The 25,938-nt window shown below is 49.6% G+C and overlaps 1 protein-coding gene and 1 non-coding gene across 4 annotated transcripts in view; one reads left to right on the top strand and one right to left on the bottom strand.

Moving 5' to 3' along the window:
• Nucleotides 1-8,466: 8,466 nt before the first annotated feature.
• On the bottom strand, nucleotides 8,467-8,569 carry LOC120365423 (U6 spliceosomal RNA). Its single transcript, XR_005580364.1, has one exon. It is a non-coding gene; the product is annotated as a U6 spliceosomal RNA (small nuclear RNA).
• A 4,456-nt stretch (nucleotides 8,570-13,025) lies between these two features.
• The window catches only part of DNAJB6 (DnaJ heat shock protein family (Hsp40) member B6), a 78,767-nt gene continuing 65,854 nt past the window's right edge, over nucleotides 13,026-25,938 (top strand). For 2 of the 3 annotated variants that reach the window (XM_039472723.2, XM_039472722.2), the window contains exon 1: nucleotides 13,026-13,170. The gene's annotated coding sequence lies outside the window, so the exon portion shown is untranslated. Of the gene's footprint in view, nucleotides 13,171-19,811; nucleotides 20,515-25,938 lie in introns of those variants that run through there. The other variant, XM_074378842.1, reaches the window with a different exon arrangement.

The raw sequence follows: 25,938 nt of genomic DNA, 5'->3' as shown, positions 1-25,938 counted from the left end.
GGCCAGACTGAAGGAGTGAACCCTGTTCCGAAGGGTGCATGGTGACAGGGGTGAGGAGCCTCGCCACGCCTGAGGTTGGTGTTTCATCTCATCCGAAGGTGGCCTCTTGAGTTGTTGCTTCAGAGGCTCTGGAAGGCATCCGCTGGGACCCTGGGATTCATTATTGAAAACTTATTTATTGAGCAGCTGCTGAGAGATCAAATGCTCAGCAAAACAAACTAAATCTACAAACCACTCCTGGATAATTTTGTCATTTAAATGAACCTAGTGGTGATGCGACTGCCATGGTATCAGTCAGCCATAAAGGGATCAATAAAAAGCAACTGGGGGCCGGGCGCGGTGGCTCACGCCTGTAATCCCAGCACTTTGGGAGGCCGAGGCAGGTAGATCGCAAGGTCAAGAGATCGAGACCATCCTGGTCAACATGGTGAAACCCCGTCTCTACTAAAAATACAAAATATTAGCTGGGCATGGTGGCGCGTGCCTGTAATCCCAGCTACTCAGGAGGCTGAGGCAGGAGAATTGCCTGAACCCAGGAGGCGGAGGTTGCGGTGAGCCGAGATCGCGCCATTGCACTCCAGCCTGGGTAACAAGAGCGAAACTCCATCTCAAAAACAAAAACAAAAACAAAAAAACGTTGTCTCACACCTGTAATCCCAGCACTTTGGGAGGCCAAGGTGGGTGGATCACTTGAGGTGAGGAGTTCAAGACCAGCCTGGCCACCATGGCTAAACCCCACCTCTACTAAAAATACAAAATTAGCCCAGTGTGGTGGTGCACATCTATAATCCCAGCTACTTGGGAGGCTGAGGCATGAGAATCCCTTGAACTGGGGAGGTGGAGGTTGCAGTGAGCTGAGATTGTGCTCCTGCACTCCAGCCTGGGCGACAGAGTGAGACTCTGTCTCAATAAAATAAAAAGTGGTGGGGCTTAGTGGCTTACCCCTGTAATCTCAGCACTTTGGGAGGTTGAGGGGCGGATCACCTGAGGTCAGGAGTTCAAGACCAGCCTGGCCAATATGGTGAAACCCCATCTCTACTAAAAATACAAAAATTAGCTGGGCGTGATGGTACATGACTGTAGTCTCGGCTACTCGGGAGGCTGAGGCAGAAGAATCGCTTCAATCTGGGAGGTGGAGGTTGCAGTGAACCGAAATCATGAAACTGCACTCCAGCCTGGGTGACAAAGCGAGACTCCGTCTCTAAAATAAATAAATAAATAAAAAGCAATTGAGATTAAGAAGAACATAGACATAGGCCGGGCATGGTGGCTCATGGGAGTCCAAGGCACGCGGATCACCTGAGGTCAGGAGTTTGCCTGGCCACCCTGGTGAAACCCCATCTCTACTAAAAATACAAGAATTAGTGGAATGGGTGTGGTGGCGGGTGCCTGTAATCCCAGCTGCTCGGGAGGCTGAGGCAGGAGAGTTACTTGAACCCAGGAGGCGGAGGTTACAATGAGCCAAGATCGCGCCACTGCCCTCCGGCGTGGGAGAGAGCGAGACTCCATCTCAAAAAAAAAAAAAAAAAAAGAGCCTACATGTAATTTTAGGCATTGATCTTGTTCTTTTGTTTCTAGATCCCACTATATAGTTTTTTTTCACAGCTATTCTAAAGTAATGCTGAATGATATATGGAGAATATAAAAGACTTTGCAGAGCCAGCAGGAAATTAATTTGTGACTTGATCTGTTAATGTCACCCATAATCAGTATTATTTTCTCTCTAATGATGTGCAGGTCTTCCAAGCACAGAAACAGCCACCCGTGGATTCCTCCTGGGACACAGACTCTGTGGTGACTTACTGTCAAGAGCTCACACTTTTCCTGGAAGGAGGGATGGGGAGCTTACTGCCACAGAGAGTTTCCGTGGAACGGGTGTAGTCGATGTGTGGGAGCCAGACGTTTGCACATTAGCTGAATGTGTTGAAGTGCTGTTTTGTAACTAATTCCCCTGCTCAAGGGAGACCTGCCCATCTGTGCAGAAATCAGAGGGTGCAAGGCTGAGAAGGAAAACGCATGGCTCATCTCACATGCAGAAAAGCCTGACTTCTCCTGGCTCAGTGTCCTGAGGCGGTGTGAAGCCGCTGGTCAGGCGCCAGGAAAAGCCGGGCCTGACCCACTTTCACAGCCGCGCAGACACAGCGGTCTCTCCTGCCGGAGTCGGGACCTGTCTCCACCAACAGGCAGCCTTCGGGGAGTGCTGGCCAGTGCCAGATGCAGCGCCAGGTGCTTCTCTCTCGTCCTTTCTACTCCAAATCTCCCCTGGTCTACTTATTCTATACCTGAATACATTCCCAAGGCACGAGACTCAAACAAGAAGTATCAAGGACAACGTGTGAAAAATCCTGTTTGTGGCCGGGCGCGCTGGCTCACGCCTGTAGTCCCAGCACTTTGGAAGGCTGAGGTGGGCAGATCATGAGGTCAAGAGTTCGAGACCAGCCTGGCCAACATGGTGGAAACCCCGTCTCTACTAAAGATACAAAAAATTAGCCAGGAGTGGTGGTGCATGCCTGTAGTCCCAGCTACTCGGCAGGCCGAGGCAGGAGAATCCCTCGAACCTGGAAGGTGGAGGTTGCAGTGAGCCAAGATGGCGCCATTGCACTCCAGCCTGGGTGGCAGGCTGACATGCCATCTCCAAAAAAAATGAAAAAAAAAAAAAAAAAAAAAAAAAAAGGAAAGAAAATTTCAGTTCTCTTCCCTGCCTGCATTTACTGGGCTTCTCAGGACTAACCCTCTCACAGTTTTCTGCTCTTATGCCCACCGCCACCTCTGCAACCTAAAAAAAAGTTGTTTTTTTGTTTTTGTTTTTTTGAGATGGAGTCTCACTCTGTTGCCCAGGCTGGAGTGCAATGGCGCAATCTCGGCTCACTGCAACCTCCGCCTCCCGGGTTCAAGCGATTCTCCTGCCTCAGCCTCCTGAGCAGCTGGGATTACAGGCACGTGCCACGACGCCCATCTAATTTTTTGTATTCTTAGTAGAGACGAGGTTTCACCATGTTGACCAGGATGGTCTCGATCTTTTGACCTCGTGATCCACCTGCCTCAGCCTCCCAAAGTGCTGGGATTACAGGTGTGAGCCACCGCGCCCAGCCTAAACACAATTTTAAAGCTAAAGAAAACTTAAAAGAATGTAGAATGGGCCGGGCCCGGTGGCTCAAGCCTGTAATCCCAGCACTTTGGGAGGCCGAGGCGGGTGGATCACGAGGTCGAGAGATCGAGACCATCCTGGTCAACATGGTGAAACCCCGTCTCTACTAAAAATACAAAACATTAGCTGGGCATGGTGGCACGTGCCTGTAATCCCAGCTACTCAGGAGGCTGAGACAGGAGAATCGCTTGAACCCAGGAGGCGGAGGTTGTGGTGAGCCGAGATCGTGCCATTGCACTCCAGCCTGGGTAACAAGAGCGAAACTCCGTCTCAAAAAAAAAAAAAAAAAAAAAAAGAATGTAGAATGGGCTGGGTATGAATCATGCCTGTAATTCTAGTACTTTGGGAGGCTGCGGCAGGTGGATCACTTGAGGTCAGGAGTTTGGGACCAGCCTGACCAACATGGCTTAACTCCATCTCTCTAAAAATACAAAAATTGGTCAGGTGCAGTGGCTCATGCCTGTAATCCCAGCACTTTGGTGAGGAGGGTGGATCACTAGAGGTCAGAGGTTGGAGACCAGACTGACCAACATGGAGAAACCTGGTCTCTACTAAAAATACAGAATTAGTTGGGCATGGAGGTCCATCCCTATAATCCAGCTACTCGGCATTGCGCTCCAGTCTGGGCAACAGGAACAAAACTTCCTCTCAAAAAAAAAAAAAAAAAAAAATTGCCGAGCTGGTGATGCATGTTTATAATCCCAAGTATCTGGGAGACTGAGGTAGGAGTATCGCTTATACCCGCTTGAACCCAGGAGGCAGAGGTTGCAATGAGCTGACATCACGCCTCTTCCTTCCTGCCTGGGTGACAGAACAGGACAGCATCCCCCCAAAAAATAAAAAAAATATATGTATATGTGTATATATAGTATATATAAGTATATGTATATATATATATATATATATATATATATATTTTTTTTTTTTTTAGACGGAGTTTTTGCTCTTGATGCCCAGGCTGGAGTGCAATGGCGCGATCTCGGCTCACCGCAACCTCCACCTCCCGGGTTCAGGCAATTCTCCTGCCTCAGCCTCCTGAGTAGCTGGGATTACAGGCACGTGCCACCACGCCCAGCTAATTTTTTGTATTTTTAGTAGAGACGGGGTGTCACCATGTTGACCAGGATGGTCTCGATCTCTTGACCTCGTGATCCACCAGCCTTGGCCTCCCAAAGTGCTGTGATTACAGGCTTGAGCCACCGTGCCCGGCCATATATATGTTTAATAGGCAATATAGTCACATCATTTAAAACTCAATACAGAAAGAGGGTTCAATGAGTAATATTTTACCCTTGGCCTCCTCTTCTCTTTATTTTCTGCCCCAAACCCCAATGTATTAAATGCAGTTGCAGAGTTTTTTACACAAATGCAGGATCTTCTTCTCTCTTTCTTTACTATACACACTGCTCTAATGTTCTAAACCTGGCCTTTTTTTTTTCCCTACTTAGCAATATATCTTGATGATGATAAGATAAAGATGATGATAAAAAAAAAAGATTCCTTTTTTTTTTTTTTTTTTTTTTTGAGACGGAGTTTCGCTCTTGTTACCCAGGCTGGAGTGCAATGGCGCGATCTCGGCTCACCGCAACCTCCGCCTCCTGGGTTCAGGAAATTCTCCTGCCTCGGCCTCCTGAGTAGCTGGGATGACAGGCACGCACCACCAAGCCCAGCTAATTTTTTGTATTTTTAGTAGAGACGGGGTTTCACCATGTTGACCAGGATGGTCTCGATCTCTCGACCTCGTGATCCACCCGCCTCGGCCTCCCAAAGTGCTGGGATTACAGGCTTGAGCCACCGCGCCCGGCCCCCTTTTTTTTTTTTTTGAGAGGGAGTCTTGCTCTCTACCCAGGCTGGAGTGCACTGCCATGATAAGATAAAACGACTTCTAAGAATATATGTAAGTAATTCTGTAATACAGTGAAAATTCATTACTGCTGGCCTGAGGTAATCCTCCCCTCTCACCAAAGTACTGGGATTACAGGTATGGGAAAGTTCCTGTTTAGTGCCTTTGAATTATCAGGATTAAGGTAATATTTCTCCTTTTTAAGCTAATATTTTGATTTTTTTTTTTGTCTTTTTTTTTTTCCCGTTTTTGTGGAGAATGGGATCTCACTAAATTGCCCAGGCAGGTATCGAACTGCTGGGCTCAAGCTATCCTCCGGCTTCTGCTCCCCTAAGAGCTGGGGTTACAGGTGTGAGTCACCGCACCCAGCTTAAGCTAACATTTCTAAAATGAACAGTGGGCAATTTATTTTGATGGCAGGAAACCTAACAAATAAAGCCCTTATATGTAGGATTCTTCAAAGGTAATCAAATCTTAGATATTCTCTGACAGTTTTGATTTACATACTTTCCTCAGAGGGTTTGAGCACAGGGATTTCATTAGAGAAACATGAAATAAATGCGTGTGTCAAATACCACAGTTCTCATACACTGCCCTGTTTATTTCTGGCACCAGTATAGTACCCATCAGTTCGTAGCCTTCTTCCTGTTGTACAGACAAGGAAACTGAGGCTTGTTGATGTGGGTAAAGTCACCGAGTCATCAGCCCTAAAGTTTTATTGGGCATCGGGGGACGCGGGCACCACAAGGCACCATGCCTCTCGTCCCTGTGTTCGCTCCTCAGCTCTGGTCTGGCCCCAGTCGGCACCGGGCCTCCCTCTCTCCGCCCGGGGGGCAGCATAGCCCTGCGGCCTTTGCGCCTCTGCACTTGCTGGCCCAGGAAGCTCCTCACTTCACTTTGGCCTTGAACGTTTCAGCTGACCTCAACACCAGAGGCTCCCTGTGAGCCGTCACCCCAAATCCATCCATCCATGTTCCCCTCCCTCCCTCTCTCTCTCTTTCTGACAGAGTTTACTCCTGTTGCCCAGGCTGGGAGTGCAACGGTGTGATCTCAGCTCACTGTAACCTCCACCTCCTGGGTTCAAGCAGTTCTCCTGCCTCAGCCTCCCGAGTAGCTGGCATTACAGGCCCACACCACCACGCCCAGCTAATTTTGTATTTTTAGTAAAGACAGAGTTTCACCATGTTGGCCACACTGGTCTCGAACTCTTGACCTCATGATCTGCCCACCTCAGCCTCCTGAAGTGATGGGATTGTAGGCGTGAGCCACTGCACCCTGCCTCCACGCTCCTTCTTTCTTGAGGCTGGTTCCACTTCTGCCCGGCTCTGCCTCTGCCTCCCCAGTCTCTGGGCTGTGCTGAGGGAAGGGGTGTGAACCCCTCTTGAAGGTGAGCCCCACCCCTGCACCTTGCCCCGGGAACACTCACTTTCCCTCCAGCCCCGCAGTTCCTGGCTCTTTCCAGCAGGCTCTCTGATTAGAAAAGTGTGTGAGCGTCTCTCAGGTAACGGCCAAACAGAAGCGAACAACAAAACCAAACCAGATAAACCCACACCTTCCCCTGCCGTTCCCTCCCTGGCTGTCCGGCTTCCTGTGTCTGTTCTGACAGATGTTTCCAGCTGCCACTCAGGCTCCCCACAAAGCACTGAACAGCCAGCTGTCTCCTGCAGTGGTTACTCTTTCAGAGGTCACAAAACTTTTTTTCTTTCTGAGACAGAGTCTTGCTCTGTCTCCCAGTCTGGAGTGCAATGAGGTGATCTCTGCTCTCTGCAACCTCCACCTCCTGGGTTCGCGCAGTTCTCCTGCCTCAGCCTCCTGAGTAGCTGGCATTACAGGCCCATGCCACCACGCCCAGCTAATTTTGTATTTTTAGTAGAGACAGGGTTTCGTCATGTTGCTCAGGTTGGTCTTGAACTCCCGATCTCAGGTGATCCGCCCGCCTTGGCCTCCCAAAGTGCTTGGATTACAGGTGGGAGCCACTGCGCCTGGCATAATTTTCGTATTTTTAGTAGAGATGGGATTTCATCATATTGGTCAGGCTGGACTTGACCTCCTGACCTGGTGATCTGCCTGCCTCAGCCTCCCAAAGTGCTGGGATTACAGGTGTGAACCACCGCACCCGTCTCCTTTCTATTTATTTATCTCATTTTATTTTTTGATACAGGGTTTCACTCTGTTGTCCAGGCTGGAGTGCAGTGGCTTGATCGTGGCTCACTGCAGCCTCAATCTCTCCAGGCTCAAACCATCCTCCTGCCTCAGCCTCCTAAGTAGCTGGGACTACAGTTTATTTTTTATAGAGATGGGGTTTTACCATATTGCCCAGGCTGGTCTCGAATTCCTGAGCTCAAGTGATCTGCCTTCCAAAGTGCAGGGACTGCAGGCGTGAGCCGCTGTGCCTGGTCCTCTCGCGGCCTTTTTATTTTTTATTTTTGTTTTCAGTTTCGTTTCTTTTTTTTTTTCTTGAGACAGAGTCTTGCTCCCTGGGCAGGCTAGAGTCCATGGCACGATATTGGCTCACTGCAACCTCTGTCTCCCGGGCTCAGGCGGTTCCACTGCCTCAGCCTCTGGAGCAGCTGGGACCATAGGCGGACACCGTCAGACCCAGCTAATGTTTGTACTTTTAGTACAGACAGGGTTTCACCACGTTGGCCAGGATAGTCTCCATCTCCTAACCTTGCCATCTGCCCGCCTCAGTCTCCCTAAGTGCTGGGACTATAGGCATGAGCCACCACACCTGTAGTTTTGAGTTTTGAGACAGTTTTGCTCCTTTTCTTTGTTTCTGAACATCTCTTTCTTGACAGTTTTGCTCTTATCACTGAGGCTGGAGTGCAATGGTACGACATGGGCTCACTGCAATCTCCACCTCCTGGGTTCAAGTGATTCTCCTGCATCAGCCTCCAGAGTAGCTGGGATTACAGGCATGTGTCACTATGCCCAGCTAATTTTTGTATTTTTAGTAGGGACGGGTTTTCACCAAGTTGACCAGGCTGGTCTTGACCTCCTGACCTCAGGTAATCCACCCACCTTGGCCTCCCAAAGTGCTGGGATTATAGGTCTGAGCCACCACGCCCTGACCCCACCTCTGCCTCTCAAGAGTGCTGGGATTAGCCAGGCGCGGTGGCTCAAGCCTGTAATCCCAGCACTTTGGGAGGCCGAGGCCAGTGGATCACGAGGTCGAGAGTTCGAGACCATCCTGGTCGACACGGTGAAACCCCGTCTCTACTAAAAATACAAAAAATCAGCGGGGCATGGTGGCGCATGCCTGTAATCCCAGCTACTCAGGAGGCTGAGGCAGGAGAATTGCCTGAACCTGGGAGGCAGAGGCTGCGGTGAGCCGAGATCGCGCCATTGCACTCCAGCCTGGGTAACAAGAGCGAAACTCGGTCTCAAAAAAAAAAAAAAAAAAAAAAAAAGAGTGCTGGGATTACAGGCATGAGCCACTCCGTCTGGCCTCTTGCTGCTTTTTAATTTTTTTGAAAAAACTATGGAACGCTTCACGAATTTGCGTGTCATCCTTGTGCAGGGGCCATGCTAATCTTCTCTGTATTCTTCCAGTTTTAGTATCTGTGCTGCCGAAGCACGCACTCTTGCTGCTTATTTATTTATTTATTTATTTTTATTTTTATTTTTTGAGACGGAGTTTCGCTCTTGTTACCCAGGCTGGAGTGCAATGGCGCAATCTCAGCTCACCGCAACCTCCGCCTCCTGGGTTCAGGCAATTCTCCTGCCTCAGCCTCCCAAGTAGCTGGGATTACAGGCACGCGCCACCATGCCCAGCTAATTTTTTGTATTTTTAGTAGAGATGGGGGTTTCACCATGTTGACCAGGATGGTCTCGATCTCTCGACCTCGTGATCCACCCGCCTCAGCCTCCCAAAGTGCTGGGATTACAGGCTTGAGCCACCGCGCCCGGCCCTCTTGCTGCTTTTTTAAACTGTTGATGTTGACCCAGCTTTTTTGAAAGTTTTTTTTTTTTTTTTTTTTTTGAGACAGTTTTGCTTTGTGGCCCACGCTGGAGTGCAGTGGTGCGATCTCAGCTCACTGCAACCTCCATCTCCCAGGTTCAAGCAGTTCTCCTGCCTCAGCCTCTCCAGTAGTTGGGACTACGGGCATGCACCACCACGCCTGGCTAATTTTGTATTTTTAGTAGAGCTGGGGTTTCACCATGTTGATCAGGCTGCTCTCGAATTCCTGATCTTATGATCAGCTCCCCTTGGCCTCCCAAAGTGTTGGGATTACAAGCGTGAGCCATGGCGCCTGGCCAGAAATTTTTTTTTTGTAGAGATGGGGTCTTGTGGTGTTACCCAGGCTGAGGAATTCCTAGGTCAAGGAATCCTCCTGCCTCAGCCTCCTGAAGTACTGGGATTACAGGTGTGCACCTCTGTGATCAGCCTGATACATATTTTAATAAAAAGAAATACATATATTCCTTTTTTGAAGGGAGAAGAAAAAGCTATTTGTGGCTAGCCTGCCACTTACAATGTAAAATTCATGTCTGTGCTGTCTGCATTTCAAGATTAGCTCACAACTGCTGCAGCGACTTGCTAAATGTAAAACATCCCATGACAGTACTGTCTGTCAACACTGAGATGGAAATAAACCTCCATCAACCTGCTAGCAGATGGGTTACACGTGACAGTGCCAAGCTGTGCACATATCTGAAATTCCAGTCTTTGCCGTGATTACTTTACATTTTATTGTGACACGCCCATACTAACACAAAATATTGTGCCATTTCTTCCTTTTGACCATTTGTATAACCAGCAAAAAAAAAAAAAAGAGAGAGAATAGGCCAGGCATGGTGGCTCACACCTGTAATCCAAGCACTTTGGAGGCCAAGGCAGGTGGATCACCTGAGGTCGTGAGTTTACGACCAGCCTGAATTTAAAAAAAAAAAAAAAAAAAAGAATAGAGGCTGGGCTTGGTAGCTCATGCCTGTAATCTCAGCACTTTGGGAGGCTGAGGTGTGTGGATCAGGAGTTGGAGACCAGCCTGGCTAACATGGTGAAACTCTACCTCTATCAAAAACACAAAAAATTAGGCAGGCATAGTGGCTCATGCCGGTAATCCCAGCTATTCAGGAGGCTGAGACAGGAGAATCACCTAAACCTGGGAGGTGAAGGTTGTAGTGAGCTGAGATCATGCCACTGCACTCCAGCCTTGGCAACAGAGCAAGACTCAGTCTCAAAAAAAAAAAAAAGAGAGAGAATAGAGAATCAGGTCAGATTTTCCTGTGCTAACTGATCATCTGCTAGAAATGACACACGGTAACACAATTAAAGTTTAAGAAACATGAAAAATGACCTGGCACAGTGGCTCACACCGGTAATCCCAGCACTTTGGGAAGCTGAGGCAAGAGGACTGCTTGAGCCCAGGAGGTCAAGGCTGCAGTGAGTCGTGACCGAATCACTGCACCCCAGCCTGAATGATAGAGCAAGATCGTGTGTCAAAAAAACAAACAAACAAACAAACAAAGGAATAGAAAATATGAAGCAGGCCGGGCGCGGTGGCTCAAGCCTGTAATCCCAGCACTTTGGGAGGCCGAGGCGGGTGGATCACGAGGTCAAGAGATCGAGACCAGCCTGGTCAACATGGTGAAACCCCGTCTCTACTAAAAATACAAAAAATTAGCTGGGCATGGTGGCGTGTGCCTGTAATCCCAGCTACTCAGGAGGCTGAGGCAGGAGAATTGCCTGAACCCGGGAGGCGGAGGTTGCGGTGAGCCGAGATCGTGCCATTGCACTCCAGCCTGGGTAACAAGAGCGAAACTCCATCTCAAAAAAAAAAAAAAAAAAAAAAAAAAAAAAAGAAAATATGAAGCAATCTTTCATTTTGATGTATAAAAATTAGAGCCATTAACCAAGTGTTCCAGTTGTCTAAAATGAAGGAGCTATCGAGGGGAAATTTTCCCTCTAGTCTCTGAGGGTTTGATAACCGAGTCTCTAAACTAAGCTGACAGTAGACAGACTGGTAAGAGAAAAAGTATACAAATTTACCACGTGTACTAGGGCAACCCAGAATCCAGTGAGATCTGCAGCTCAGGAGCTCTGCCTTCAGGAGAACTGGTGGTGTCCTGTGGCAGTCTGCATGGGTATGGGCTGAGGTTCCTTGGTGCTCGTCTGGTGGTATCAGTTCTTCCTTACCTGCGGATGAGATTTCCAGGAAGCGGGTCAAGACAATTGAGTTCCTTTGGGATGATCTATCCTTATGTGGATAAGGGGAATTCAGAGAATGCCCCTCCCTGCCTTGGCAGGTCTCCATATGCCCTTGGATTGATGGCATACTAACGTGATAATCAGTGTACTCGTTATTAATCAGTATCCTAACATGGCATAATTTGGGTTGACATTTCTTGAACTCTTTCATTACTAACCAGCTCTTATAAACTAAAAGTGACTCAAGTGTTAAAGGACCTTTTACTTGAATATCCCCCAGGCTTTAAATGATCAAGAGTTGGTCACAGTTGTTAGTTGAGAAGGTGGCTGAGCAGGTCCCTGGAATTCGGTGTCAGCACATCACAGGATCAGGGAAGGCAGGACAAAGAGGGATTTTTATGTCTTAAAGGAAAGTACAAGGTGGGCGGGGACTCAGACAACACAGTAGCAAGCCTCTGGCTCAATGCTGGAGAGGAAGACAGCGGGAGATCCGGGCCAGGCTCCAGGTTTGCCTCCGTAAGCTGTGGGTCTGCGGAACCCGTTCGCTACTGGAAATGAGTCTGTCTGACTGCACGGGGTGGTTTCCATGCGTGTTGTGTTGATCTCCAGGGTTAGAACCAGAACCCATGAGGCCGCGGGAAATACCAGAGGGCCTGGGGCTGACCTAAAGTCCAGCGATCAAAATGCTCTGCGTTTTCAGGAAACTACTGTCACGATTTAATCTAAAAAACCTCATCTGTATTTTCGACCACAGTTTCCTTCCGTCGTCATTACTTGGCGAAGTCTCCACGCGCTCCCGTTCGCCGGGGAACTCAGGGTGACCGGGCTTCCCTAAATTGGGGAGCGGGGACTGGCGTCGCTTGTCTTCCCTGGCCTCTGCTTGGTTTCTTTTTCCTTCTCAAGCCGTCTGCCTTCCAAAGTGCGGGGATTACAGGCATGCGCCACGGCGCCTGGTGCTCTCACTGCCTTTTTGTTTTCAGCTTTGAGACCATTTTGCTTTTTTTTTTTTAAGAGGGGGTTTCACCATGTTGGCCAGGCTGGTCTCGAACTCCTGGCCTCAAGTGATCCGCCCGCCTCGGCCTCCCAAAGTGCTGGGATGACAGGTGTGAGCCACCGCGCCCGGCCTGACAGTTTTGCTCTTGTGGCCCAGGCAGGAGCGTAAGAGCGAAACAGCGGCTCACGGCAACCTCAGCCTCCCGGTTCAAGCGATTCTCCCGCTTCAGCCTCCCGAGTAGCTGGGAGGACAGGCGTGCGCCACCAAGCCCGGCTAAGTTTTGTATTTTTAGTGGAGACGGGGGTTTCATGATGTTGGCCAGGCTAGGCTCGAACTCGCGACCTTCGGCGATCTGCCAGCCTCGGCCTGTCCGAGTGCCGTGATTTCAGGCCCGAGCCGCCGCGCCCGCCTCTTGCTGCCGTGTTTAAACCGGTGATGTTGACCCGGCCTTTTTGGAAGCTTTGTTTTGTTTTTGTTATTTTGAGACAGAATTTCGCTCTGCGGCCCAGGCCGCAGTTCAGCGGCCGGGAGAGGCCGCGGGGCGGGGGCGGCGCCGGGAGGAAGGCGGAGGGCGCGACGCGTTCGCGGGCTCCTTCCCGCCGGGACCATCGAGCCCTTCCGGCGTCTTCTCGGCCTCCCTGGAGCAGGCCGCCCACTGGCTACGGCGCTTTCGGCACCTCTGGCTCCTCGGGTACCGGAGTCGCGGTCCCGAGCTCCGCCCCTCGCTCCCGCTTCCCGGCTTCCAAGTGGCTGCGGAAGGGCCTAGAACCTTCGCGAAGGTGGGGCGGGCGCGCCGACGCGGGGCCCGCGGTATGGGCAGTGGAAACTGCGCGTGCGCGGCGTCAGGACCGGGCGGAAGTTGACGTCGCTGTGCCGCCGCCGCGTGACGTATTTCCTGTTTGTTGTTGGAGAAAGGAGAGAAAGGAAAGCGCGAGGAGCCGCCGCCACCCGCGCAGCAGTGCTGGAGCCGTGAGGAGATTCGGGCCGGCACCCCCGCCTCCCCTGCGCCCCGCCGCCGACCGCCTTCGTCCTCGGTGAGAGTCTACTCCGAGGGTCAGGGGAGGTCGGCCGAGGGCCCCGCGCGCGGGCGGCAGACGGCGGACCCGACCCGGCGCCTGGCAACGGCGTGCGGGGGTGACCGGGGTCGCCGGCCGGGCCAGGGCTGGGCGGGGCCGGGGCCGCGGGGCGAGGCGCGCGTGGGGTCCTCCGGGGCTGGGGTCGGGGCTGGGGGCTGGGGCCGCCCGGCCGCGTCCTCCCCGCCCGGCGTCCTTGCGGGAGCGCGGCCCGGCCTCCGCGGCGGCGGCTGGGGGTGGGGCCGGGCCTGGGAGCGGCCGGCTGGGGCCCGGGGCCGGGGGCGGGGCGGGGCGGGGAGCGCTGGCTGTTCCTCGGCCTCCCGCCCTGGAGTCCGAAACCAGAAACGCGAGTGGCCGGCGGAGCGGGAGCGCGTGGCGGCGCCGCCGGGGGGCGGGGGGCGGGCCGCGGAGCGCCGTGTCCGGGGCTCCGGGGGGTGTCGGGCGTTCGCGGGCGAGCGGGCCGTGTTTCGTCGCAACGCCGCCCTGCCCTGCCCTGCCCTGCGTGCGAGGACGTCGCGCGGTCGCCGCAGCTGAAGTTGGTGTCGCGCGTTTGCGTTGAAACTTGCCCCACTGAGGAAGGAGGTCAGTGGCGCGCGGAGCGTGAACTGCAAACCGGGTATTGGCTCGAAAGACGTGGCGCCAGCGCGTGTTTTGAAGGATGGATGTGCTGGTCGGATGTCAACTTCACTGCCAACTTCTGCTCGTCCGCGAGGCAGGAGACGGCCGCCGTGGGAGGACCGTGCCGGCGACGAAGGGCTGCCGCCTGCGAGCCCGGAGGCCTCCGCCTGTCCGGGAAGAGCAGGCGGAGCGGCGCTCTTGGTGGTCTCCATCGCTTTTATTCTGCTTTTCTTGAGACGGAGTTTTGCTTTTTGTCCAGGCTGGACTGCGATGGCACGATCTCGACTCACCGCCATCTCTGCCTCCCGGATTCGAGCTTTCGAGCAATTGTCCCGCCTCAGCCTCCCGAGTAGCTGGGATTACAGGCATGCACTTCCACGCCCAAGCTAGTTTTGTACTTGTAGTAGAGAGACAGAGGTTCTCCTTGTTGGTTAGGCTGGTCTGGAACTCCCGGCCTCAGGTGGTCCGCCGCCTCAGCCTCCGAAAGCGCTGGGATTACAGGTGGGAGCCACCGCGCCTGGCTCAACGTTTTTATTAATGTGAGTTGTGAGTTTTAGTTAAGGTTTATGACTGCAGTTTAAGTCTAATTACGGATTTAGTCGAAAAGTTAGACTGACCAAAGAAGGAAAGTAAGCAGACTTTAACCGTTAAAGCTTGGTTGCTCTGCTGCTCCATGATTAACTGCACTTTTCCAAATAATTTTGCGTATCAGAACGAATCATGGCTTCCGAAAGGAATTACACGCATCCACTTATTCCTCCGCCAGTCCACCCTCCCGCGTCCTCTCTGGGTTTACTCCAGATTTTTTTTTTTTCTCCTCCTTTGAGATGGGGTCTGCTCTGTTGCCCATGCTGGAATACAGTAGTGTGATCTCTGCTCAGTGCAACCTCCACCTCCAGGGTTGAAGCGATTCTCCTGCATAAGCCTCCCGAGTAGCTGGGATGACGGGTGCCCGCCACCATACCCGACTAATTTTTGTATTTTTAGAAGACACGGGGTTTCACCATGTTGGCCAGGCTGGTCTCGAACTCCTGGGCTCAAGTGATCTGCCTGCCTCTCAGCCTCCCAAAGTGCTGGGATTACAGGCGTGAGCCGCCGTGTCCCACAGACTCCACACTTCATTGTTTCCACTCTTGAGAGCCTTAAGCTTCCTTCGAGTTGGTACTTTCACATTTTTTCCTGCTTTTTGTGATAAAAGGATGAGTACTTTTTATGCACAGTTTAATGAGCTGTGCGTTTTTATGGATTATGTCGAATGTGAAATTTGGGAATTAAGTTGCCTTCAATTGGTACATGTGGAGCCTTGACAGGAAGTGGAAGAATAAAAGGTTGAGACGCTTTTGAAAAATGCCCAACTAGGCTCAGTCTGTGCTATGGAAGATGAGAAAGTTGGGAATTTCAGAGGGCAAAGCTTCTAAAGTATTTGAACGTCGGGCACGGAGGTTCATGCCTGTAATCCCAGCACTTCGGGAGGCCGAGGCTGGCAGATAACCTGAGGTCCGGAGTTTGAGATCAGCCTGACCAACATGGGGAAACCCCATCTCTACCCAAAATACGCATAGTTAGCAGAGTGTGGTGGCGTATACCTGTAATCCCAGCTACACGGGAGGCGGAGGTTGCCGTCAGCTGAGAGCGTGCGGTTGTGCTCCAGACCGGGCAACAAGAGCAGAACTCCGTCTCAAAAAACGAAAACGAACCAAAAAAATTGAGATGAGTTCAGAACCCTCTTCAAAACATCAGTGTTTAAAACTTTATTCTGGGTATGAAAGTGTTAGGTTTGGGAAGTAATTTTGGCTGTAGGGCAGTTTTTTTTGGAACACTGGGGAGTATTGTTGAATATTGTAAAGATTAAGATACGGTTATCGTATTACAGTGTGATACCCGAAACTGAGTGGCATAGGTTAGCTTTTGTTTTCAAGCAAGCCCAGTCTTGGACAGTTTCAAATGACAGTGGTACCCACCACCCCCATCAGTTTTCAAGGAAGATAACGCAAATCCAGGTTTGGCATGTGGGGTGGGATGGTCTGTTTGCACTTTTTTTTTTTTTTTTTTTTTTAAATACCGGGTTTCACCATGTTGGTCAGGCTGGTCTTGAACTCCCAACCTCAGGTGATCCGCCTGCCTTGGCCTCCAAAGTGCTTGGATTACAGGCGTGAGCCACCACCCCCGGCCCACTTTTTTTATTTTTGAGATGGAGTTTCGCTTTTGTTGCCCAGGCTGGAGTACAGTGGCACCATCTTGGCTCACTGCACCCTCCCCCTCCCAGGCTCAAGGGATTCTCCCACCTCAGCCTCCGGAGTAGCTGGGATTTACAGGCACCCGACATCACACCCGGCTAATTTTTGTGTTTGTGGTAGAGATGGGGTTTTACCATGTTGGCCAGGCTGGTCTCAAACTCCTGACCTCAGGTGATGCACCCCCCCTTGGCCTCCCAAAGTGCTGGGATTACAAGCGTGAGCCCCCGCTTCCAGCTGTCAATTTATTTTGTTATTTTAAAGATTATTTAACAGGAGGGCACTTTAAAACTTAGGCAGGTATTTTTAGTCATCCTGAACATGTCGCTGTGGACTGAGCATAACCCGCGTGACCGCACAGACAACACCTTACTGTGGTCAGCAGTAAAGGTCAGCTGCTATACTGGCTATTGCTTATGCGTATCTGTTGATGAGGAATAAGAGTATAATCAGTCTTTGTGAGTTGATGTTTTGACAGGATTTTTGCTTTTTAATATTTATTTGTATCCAGGTTAGACACTGGATTAACAGGAATTTTTAAAAACGTTCTTAGAACTTTTATTTTCTGGGAAATGATTGTTCAAAATCGGGTTTGTTTAAATTTGTCCAGGACACCACCTTGTGGTGAGAGGCGAGTAACTGCAGGCTTGTTAGCGAGTAAGAATAGTGGCAGGATTTGGCAAACGCTGCAGTTCCTTGATGAATAGGACTTGAGAATATCAAACTTAAAAAAATGAGGTTAGTCAGACGAAAAGCAAAGTTGGTGAAAACAAGAATACGTTAGAAACTGATGTAGGAATAGAAAAATCACGCCCACCTGGAGAAAGTGATTTCCTGGATAAGTCAACTAGGAAAAATGCGATGCTTTTCTTGTATTAATATTAATGAGGTGTTTTGTCAAACAAAATTCTTTGTGTTTTTGTATGGACATAAATCACTGTTGATCCGTTTCATGTTCCTGGAGATATCCTGGTTGAGAAGTGAGTTTTACTTATTTTTTTGAAATGGAGTCCTTGCTCTGTTGCTCAGGCTGAAATGAAGTGCGGTGGTTCGGTCTTGGCTCACTGCAAATTCCACTTCCCAGGTTCAAGCCATTCTCCTGCCTCAGGCTCCGAAATAGCTGAGATTACAGGCGTGAGCCACCGTGCCTGGCCGTTTTTTTTTTTTTTTTTTTTTTTTTTTGTACATGTGGAGTCTTCCTCTGCGCCCAGGTTGGTCTCAAACTCCTGGCCTCAAGTGCTTCTTCCCCCCTGGCCTGCCAAAGTGCTAGAATTAAAAGTGTGAGCCACGTGTCTGGCCAGATATTAGGATTCTTATGCTCTGTTGCAAAATCACTTGTCTTTCGAAGGGTAATTTACTAACACAGCATATGATTTTGCCCCCTTTGATATTTTTCTGCCTTTTGCCACCAAAGGCATTGAGTGTGTTTTGTATTTGTGTTGTGCACGTACACGTGCGTGCTCTAGTTGGTATGCTTGTGAACTGTGTACCAATAAATCTTACTCCTCTCTGCCACCTTGAGATGGCATATTCCTCTTGGTTGGGCTTTGACTCGGAGGTTCTTTGTGCTTATAGGAATGTCTAAAAGAGCAGAGTGGCTTTCTCAGGTGATCCACTCACTTCAGTCTCCCAAAGTGCTGGGATTACAGGTGTGAGCCACCCCGCCTGGCCCTATTTTATTATTATTATTTTTATAATATATTTTTTTGAGTTAGGGTTTTACTCTGTCACCCAGATTGGGTGATCTCAGATCACCCCATCCTCTGCCTCCTAGGCTCAAGTGATTCTCCTGCCTTATCCTCCTGGGTAGCCAGGATTACAGGTGTGCTCCACTACCCCCTAGCTAGTTTTTTTTATTTTTTATTTTGGGGTTTTGCTCTTGTTGCCCAGGCTGGAATGTAATGGTGCAATCTTGGCTCACTACAACCTCCGCCTCCCGGGTTCAAGCAGTTCTCCTGCCTCAGTCTCCTGAATAGCTGGGATTACAGGCATGCCACCGTGTCTGGCTAATTGTGCATTTTTACTAGAGACGGGGTTTCATCATGTTGGCCAGGCTGGTCTTGAACTCCTGACCTCAGATGATCCACTCGCCTCAATTTCCCAAAGTACTGGGATTACAGATGTGAGCCACGGAGCCGGGCCAGTTACTATGATTTTTTTAATGAAAGGGATTTAGTTAAGCCTGGAAGTATTTAGTAGGTGATGACTGCCAATTGAAGAAATGGTTTTTGATCTTGAGTAATGAGGAAATAACTTCTTGTGTTTGTTTCAGAAATATTTTAGGACATAGTAAAGAATGAAATAAGTGACATGTGATAAGGAATGAAAATTCACTGCTGTGGGTTTTAATTTTTATTTTTCCTACCTGACTGTATGTTTTTTGTTTTTATTTTTTTGGTGTTTGAGACCGAGTCTCTGTCACCTAGGCTGGAGTGCATGATATGATTGATTTTGGCTCACTGCAACCTCTGCCTCCCAGGCTCAAGCAATTCTTGTGCCTCAGCCTTCTGTGTAGCTGGAATTACATAACGTGCACCACCATGTCCAGCCGATTTTTTTTTTTTTTTTTGGAGGCAGAGTCTCCCTCTGTTTCTCAGGTAAGAGTGCAGTCACTGTCTTGGCTCAGTGCAACCTCTGCCTTCCAGGTTCAAGTGAATTCTGGTATTTTTAGTAGAGCTGGAGTTTTGCTATGTTGGCTAGGCTGGTCTTGAACTCCTGACCTTGGGTGATCTGGCTGTCTTGGCCTCCCAAAGTGCTGGGATTACAGGCATGAGCCACCTTGCCTGGCCTCAGATGAGTTTAGAAACCACTGATTTTTTTTTTTTTTTTTGGAGATGGAGTTATGCTCTGTTGCCCAGGCTGGAGTGCAATTGTGCGATCTTGACTCACTTCGAACTCTGCCTCCCAGGTTCAAGCAATTCTCCTGCCTCAGGTGGGACTATAGGTGTGTGCTATCACTCCTGACTAGTTATTGTATTTTTTTTTTTTTTTTTTGAGACGGAGTTTCGCTCTTGTTACCCAGGCTGGAGTGCAATGGCGCGATCTCGGCTCACCGCCACCTCCGCCTCCTGGGCTCAGGCAATTCTCCTGCCTCAGCCTCCTGAGTAGCTGGGATTATAGGCACGCGCCACCACGCCCAGCTAGTTTTTTTTTTGTATTTTTAGTAGAGACGGGGTTTCACCATGTTGACCAGGATGGTCTCGATCTCTCGACCTTGTGATCCACCCGCCTCGGCCTCCCAAAGTGCTGGGATTACAGGCTTGAGCCACCGTGCCCGGCCTAGTTATTGTATTTTTGGTAGAGATGGGGTTTCACCATGTTGGCCAGACTGTTCTCAAACTCCTGACCTCAGGTGATCCATCCCCCCTTGGCCTCCCAAAGTGCTGGAATTGCACGTATGAGCTACCCATGCCTGTCCAGAAACCGATGATCTTATGTGGTGTGTTTTCTGAAAGTCCTGAACTTAGAAGTCGTTAAATTTATTGGAGAAAGTTATTTTTGATTAATGGCGATTAGACTAATTCTTTTTGTGGTTGTACTGAAGAGGTTTTTCTGTTTTTCCTTTTTTTTTTTTTAGTTTTCATTTCTGTTTCTGCAAACAATATTCATGTCTTGCTTTGCACAATTAGGTCTTTTTTTTTTTTTTTTTTTTTTTTTTTTTTTTTTTTTAAAGACAGATTTTTCTCTTGTTGCCCAGGGTGGAGTGTAGTGGTGTGATCTCAGCTAATTGCAATGTCCGCCTCCTGGTTCAAGCGATTCTCCTGCTTCAGCCTCCCAAGTAGCTGGGACTACAGGCCTGTGCCACCACGCCTGGCTGATTTTGTGTTTTTAGTAGAGATGGGGCTTCTGCATGTTGGTCAGACGGGTCTCAAACTGCTGACTTCAGGTGATCCACCTGCTTTGGCCTCCCTAAGTGCTGGGATTACAGGCGTGAGCCACTACGCTTGGCTGAGCAGTACGGTTTTTTTAATAAAGGATTTTTGCTAAGTGGGGTGCTGGTGGACACCTGTGCTTCTAGATCTCTGTTGTGAGTGATCTGTAGAAATTATTTCCTTTGATTTAGTGTATTATTTCCAATGCAGGTGATGCACTGGTTTTCTCTGGCGGAGCTTCCGTAGAGCAGGGAAGGCGGCTTGAGTGTGCCTTCAGTCCTCCTGAGGGCTCGTGTTTCTCCGGTATCTGGAGTTCTGTTATTTTTAAAGGTGTGTCGTCTTTGTTATGTGCCCAGTTTGAACTCAAGACTCCTGGGCTGAAACCATCCTCCCGCCGCAGCCTTCCCAGTTGCTTGGATTTCAGGGACACATTTGGTGCTTGGCTCCGACTTGGGTTTTGAACTTGCTGGAACGTTGACTTAACCCTCCGGAGCCCTCGTTTCCTCGCCCACGAGACGTAACTTGCAGAGTGACCGTGACAGGATGTGTACCTGCCGTGACGTGTGACGCGACACGGGTCGGTAAGACATCGTTGCCCTAGCTTCTTTGTCCCTTAGTGGGCTAATAAGAAGCCTCAGTTATTAGTAAACTCATTGAGCATCATGTGACTTGATGATTAGTATGTCATGCCGTTTGGGTTATAAGAAGTGCATTTTTTTTTTTTTGATGGAGTTTCGCTCTTGTTACCCAGGCTGGAGTGCAGTGGCGCGATCTCGGCTCACCACAACCTCCGCCTCCTGGGTTCAAGCAATTCTCCTGCCTCAGCTTCCCTAGTAGCTGGGACTACAGGCGTGCACCACCATGCCCAGCTAATTTTTTGTATTTTTAGTAGAGACGGGGTTTCACCATGTTGACCAGGATGGTCTCGATCTCTTGACCTCATGATCCACCCATCTCGGCCTCCCAAAGTGCTGGGATTACAGGCGTGAGCCACCACGCCCGGCCCTGCATTTTTTTTTGAGATGGAATGTAGCTCTGTCGCCCACACTGGAGTGCAGTGGCGCAGTCTTGGCTCACTACAACCTCCACCTCTTGGCTTCCAGTGATCTCCTGCCTTGGCCTCCCAAGGAGCTGAGATTACAGGTGTGCACCACCGTACCCAGCTAATTTTTGTATTTTTAGTAGAGATGGGCTTTCGGTGTTCTTGAACTCCTGACCTCAGGTGATGCACCCACCTCAGCCTCCCAAAGTACTGGGATTGCAGGCATGAGCCACTGTGCTTGGCTTTATTTTTTATATTACAAATGGAAGATTTCTGGCATCAGTTGTAGCATTTATGGATGTGCATGGAACCCTATTGGTAAAGTCTCCTTGTCTTAGAGCAGGCGTCCCCAAACTATGGCCCGCGGGCCGCATGCGGCCCCCTGAGGCCATTTATCTGGCCCCCTGCCACACTTCAGGAAGGGGCACCTCTTTCATTGGTGGTCAGTGAGAGGAGCACAGTATGTGGCGGCCCTCCAACGATCTGAGGGACAGTGAACTGGCCCCCTGTGTAAAAAGTTTGGGGACGCCTGTCTTAGAGAAAGGCCCTAAACAGCTGCTTTGAATAGCTCTCCTTGTCTGCTGCTCGGCCTCGTTTCTGCTGTTGTTTCTGATTGAGGCGCACCTCATTTGGAGCGTCTTAGTAGTGATCTCCCTGCCGTTCAGGCATCGCTCTCTTCTTTAAGTCCACCTCGTAGTTAGACGTTGTCTTTCCAGATCCTCCTGTTGACTTCACACCACTGCTTAACTTTTCTGCTGAACAGTGGAAAAGTCCTAATTCCGTAGGCCTAAAATTCTTCAGTTGCGGCTGGTTCTTTCTTGTCCTAACTCCCTCCCCTCCCTCTCCTTCCCAGCACCTTCACACTAACGTTCTACCAAACTAACTTATGTCACACGTGGGCTGTGTGCTTTGGTGATTCTGCCTGAGCATACGGTGTTACTTGTGTGTGGAATACTTTCGCCTCTGTTCTCTGCCTGGGGAGCTTACGCTGCTTTTTCATTTCATCAGTAAAATGTCAGTGTTTTCGTAATCTTCCCTTTCCTCATGGTTTCCATACCATCTCCCCACCACTCTCTACATACTTGTCTTTTTGAACATTAAAAAAAATTTTTTTGTGAAGCCAAGGTCTTGCTGTGTTGCTCAGACTGTTCTGGAATTCCTGGGCTGAAGCGGTCTTCCAGCTCCTGCCTCCTAGGTAGTGCTGGAATTACAGGTTTGAGCCCCTGCACCCGGCCGCGTGCGTATTTTTCAAAATTGTGAATGACTGTCCTGTTTACATGTCTGTCTTCTTCTAAACTTGGTGACTCTTATTATTTCCAAAGCTAGCATAGTGCATGTTGTAAACAGTAAGGTTGTGTGATTAAATTCACTCAGAATGACAGTGTTCTTTTAATATCAGGAAGACTTTGGTTGGTTGACTAATGGGGCCAGCTCACTAAAATGAAACAGTTGTGCAAACTGTGACCCTCCCTTTCCTTGAGTATTTTTTTTTTGGAGACAGAGTTTCGCTCTTGTTACCCAGGCTGGAGTGCAATGGCGCGATCTCGGCTCACCGCAACTTCCGCCTCCTGGGTTCAGGCAATTCTCCTGCCTCAGTCTCCTGAGTAGCAGGGATTACAGGCATGCACCACCATGCTGAGCTGATTGATTTTTTGTATTTTTAGTAGAGTTAGGGTTTCACCATGTTGACCAGGATGGTCTTGACCTCGTGATCTACCCACCTCGGCCTCCCAAAGTGCTGGGATTACAGGCTTGAGCCATCACGCCTGGCCCCCTTGAGAGTCTTAACCTGCCCAAAGGTAGCGGGAAGGCAGGACAGTGACGCCAGCTTTAAAAAGACCAGGGGACTAGCAGAGTTTTATTACTCTGTGTGTTTGTGTGTCGGTGTGTGTCGGTGTGTGTCGGCGTGTTGCTCTGTCACCCAGGTTGGAGTGCAGTGTGCAGTGGTACAATCACGGCTCACTGTAGCCTAGACCTCCTGGGCTCAAGCCATCCCCCCACCTCACCCTCATGAGTAGCTGAGAGTATACACATGTGCCATCATACCTGGCTAATTATTTTTTTGAGACGGAGTCTTGCTCTGTGACCTAGGCTGCAGTGCATTGGTGTGATCTCAGCTCACTGCAACTGCTGCCTCCCAAGTTCAAGAAATTCTCATAACCACCTAATTTTTGTGTTTTTAGTAGAGACAGGCTTTTGTCATGTTGGCTAGGCTGGTATCAAACTCCTGCCCTCAGGTAGTCTGCCTGCTTCGGCCTTCCAAAGTGCTGGGATTTACAGGCATGAGTCACCACACCTGACCAATGCCTAACTAATTATTGTAATTTTTGTGGATTCAGAGTCTTCCTTTGTTGTCCAGGCTGGTCTTGAGCTCTTTAGTTCAAGCTTTCCCCCCTCCTGGGATTACAGGCATGAACCACTGCACCTGCCCGAATTGTGTTATTCATTGCAGCATCCTGGTCCATATTCCCTTCCTGATACACTGGTGATTGAGTTCAGAAAGAGCTTTGGGCCTTGTTATTTTTTGTGGGTGACAGTGGACTGTCCGTGGAATGTCTGTTGGATTGGGGCAACTAAGACATGACAACATCAGAGCTTACTCAGAGGGGAGGGACCAGGTAGGTCAGGGTTTCTCAGGAGGAACTGTAAATAATTGTACGTGTATGTTTGCCTAGAGACAGAAAAGGTTGGCAAGATAAAGCCCCCAAATATCCAAAGGCAAGTATGTGGAAAAAAAATTGAACCTGCATCGAATAATCTGAGCAAAGACTGAAGGGTAAAAATTCCCTGGAGACCCCCCACTCCCCAGCCTAAGGAATAATTTTTATACATATATAGTCAACGAAAATTCAGGGCTTGACTTTGGGGATAGAGTTCCAGTCACTGGCGATTGTTCAGAGAAAGGTTGCACTGATTAGTGGTTATTGAAGTCTGGATGTTTTATGAGTCAGAACTTGAACTTTGTGTTATAAAGATCCCTTTATTTAATAATTTGTGGAAGACACCCAATATGGCACTTTTCTCAAAGGAAGTACTTGGAGACAACTATTTTTTTTCCTGATGGAGTCTTGCTTTGTCTCCCAGGCTGGAGTGCAGTTGTGTGATCTTGGCTCACTGCAACCTCCACCCCCCAGGTTCAAAGCGAGTCTCCTGCTTCAGCCCCCCCGAGTCTCACGCTGTGATTACAGGTGTGAGCTGCCACACCTGCCCAGAGACAGCAACTTTTTTTTTTTTTTTTTTGAGACAGGGTTTCGCTCTTGTTACCCAGGCTGGAGTGCAATGGCGCGATCTCGGCTCACCGCAACCTCCGCCTCCTGGGTTCAGGCAATTCTCCTGCTTCAGCCTCCCTAGTAGCTGGGATTACAGGCGTGCGCCACCATGCCCAGCTAATTTTTGTATTTTTAGTAGAGACGGGGTTTCACCATGTTGACCAGGATGGTCTCGATCTCTTGACTTCGTGATCCACCTGCCTCGGCCTCCCAGAGTGCTGGGATTACAGGCGTGAGCCACCGTGCCCGGCCTGAGACAGCAACTTTTTAATTATGGGATGCTGTAATAGCATACGTCACACATTAGCTGCCTAACTTTTGTGGTGCGATCTTGGCTCACTGCAGCGTCTGCCTCCTGGGTTCAAGCAATTCTTGTGCCTTAACCTCCTGAGTAGCTGGGATTACTGGAATACACCACCATGCTTGGCTAATTTTGTATTTTTAGTAGAGATGGGGGTTTGTCCATGTTGGTTAGGCTGGTCTCAGAATTTTTTACCTCAGGTGACCTGGCTGCCCCCCAAAGTGCTGGGATTACAGGGGTGAGCCACCATGCCCCGCCTGTCCTGTCTTTGAATACTGCCTTATTGTTTTTGTTCTGAGTTTTTGATAAGAATGTTAAAAGCCAACAGTAGTTGGAAGAATTAACCCTGACAGTCTCCCAACTCACTGTTTTACCTCTATTAAAAAACTGTTGTTTGGCTGGGTATGGTGCTTTACCCCCGTAATCCCAGCAAGTGAAACCCTGTCTCTCCTAAAACGAAACGAAACAAAACACAACAAAAAATTAGCCGGTGTGGTGGCGCGTGCCTGTAGTCCCAGCTAGTTAGGGGGCTGAGGCAGGAGAATTGCTTGAATCCAGGGGGCAGAGGTTTCAGTGAGCCGAGATCACAGCACTGCATTCCAGCCTGGGCGACAGAGAGTGACACACCGTCTCAAAACCCAAAACTGTTGTCAATTTAAAGTATTAACTCCAAATTAAGCCAGGAGTATTTTCAGTATCACTTAGACTTTACTTAGTCATGCAGTGTATTTTATTGTGAATTACTGAGTGTCGAGCCTCTCAGTGTTTAGTTGAGTGTCGAATGAGGTGGTGTGATGCGTGGGGGTGATGTGGAGCGGAGGTCTTTTGACTGTTCCTGCTGGCTCCCCAGTGAGGGGGTGGCATCTCTGTAGATGAGTTCTGACTGTGCTCAGGCAGCTCTGTGTGTGCATGTCTCTCCTGCCTGCTTTTCTTTTTTTTTTTTTTTTTGAGATGGAGTTTCGCTCTTGTTACCCAGGCTGGAGTGCAATGGCGCGATCTCGGCTCACTGCAACCTCCACCTCCTGGGTTCAGGCAATTCTCCTGCCTCAGCCTCCTGAGTAGCTGGGATTACAGGCATGCACCACGATGCCCAGCTAATTTTTTGTATTTTTAGTAGAGACGGGGTTTCACCATGTTGACCAGGATGGTCTCGATCTCTTGACCTCGTGATCCACCCGCCTCGGCCTCCCAAAGTGCTGGGATTAGAGGCTTGAGCCACCGCGCCCGGCTGCCTGCTTTTCTCTTTCCTCCTCACTTCCTCATTTTGTGAGCCCATCCACTCCATGTATTACCAGTTCTTTCTACTTCATCTCAGGCAGGTAGCACTTAGAAAGCCCAGGGCTTTCTTGCCATGGACATCATCATCTATAACCATAGGAAGTGGATGTCACCC

The sequence above is a fragment of the Saimiri boliviensis genome, chromosome 10 (genome assembly GCF_048565385.1).
Source record: "Saimiri boliviensis isolate mSaiBol1 chromosome 10, mSaiBol1.pri, whole genome shotgun sequence".
Taxonomy (NCBI): Eukaryota; Metazoa; Chordata; class Mammalia; order Primates; family Cebidae; genus Saimiri; species Saimiri boliviensis.
The sequence above is the reverse complement of the archived record's forward strand: the minus strand, read 5'-3'. Positions and strand labels throughout refer to the sequence as shown.